A 993-nucleotide genomic window follows, 5' to 3' on the forward strand; every position below is an offset into this window, starting at 1 on the left:
CCCGCCCCCGCCGCTGCTGCCGCCGGCGCTCCCGGTGAGCTCCCGGTGAGCTGCCACCCAAACACACCGAGCTCAGGGTTAAATTCGGCGCACTGGGGAAGTGAAAAGCAGATTTTGGCAGCTGCGGGTGCCCGAGCAGCTCAGCTGATTGTTTGTGCTGCCAGAGCGGTGGCACCGGGGGAGAGCCGCCTGAGCCCCCCCGGCCCCGAGGGAGCCCCTGCCCAGACACAGCCCTGATCCCCCCCGAAACCTGCCGGGGGTGCAGGGGCTGAGCGCCAGGAGCCTCCGGACAGCGGGACATGCTGTCTGTCCCCAGAGCACGAGGCCCCGGCAAGGCCAGGTCACAGGTCAGGACAGTGACACGCAGGAGCATCCCTGCTCCATCCCCACGGCCCAGTGCCCGTGGGTAGCCAGGCCCTCGGTGGGGCAAGAGGAGGAGCAGGAGCCGGTTTTGGGGAGCAGGCTGGTCCCTGTGCTCCTTCCCTGGTGGCAGCGCAGCTCCCGTGCTGCGGGGGACAAACCTGGCCCCCGCTCCCTGCCGTGCCCAGCTCGGATGTTCCCGGCAGCTCCAGCGCAGCCCAGCAGGGACGTGCCAGGCCGGGGATGGCTGCCAGCCCAGGGTCACAGTGGGCGCACGGGAGGGCGCAGAGGGCAGGCAGGAGGGGGGTCAGTGGCCCCTGGGCACGCAGCGTGGGGAGCCCAGCACCCAGGAAGGCCATAAATATGCCAAGTGCTAATGGCGCTGTCATGGGAACACAGCGCCGGATCGGAGCGGGGATAAATATTTAGACAGACGCTGTCAGCTCGCCAGGATTCCGTGTTTTTAATGCACGTTATCTTATTTAAATAGGGCAGGTTCCCAGGGCTGGAGCTCCCTGGCACAGCCAGGGCAAGGGGTGGGCAATGGTTGGGGGGGGAGTCCCGAGGGGTGTGGGGACAGTCGGGGGCCGTGTCCATGTACCACGGGGACAGTCGGGGGGCGTGTCCCTGTAC

Source organism: Geospiza fortis, unplaced genomic scaffold (assembly GCF_000277835.1).
Source record: "Geospiza fortis unplaced genomic scaffold, GeoFor_1.0 scaffold213, whole genome shotgun sequence".
Taxonomy (NCBI): Eukaryota; Metazoa; Chordata; class Aves; order Passeriformes; family Thraupidae; genus Geospiza; species Geospiza fortis.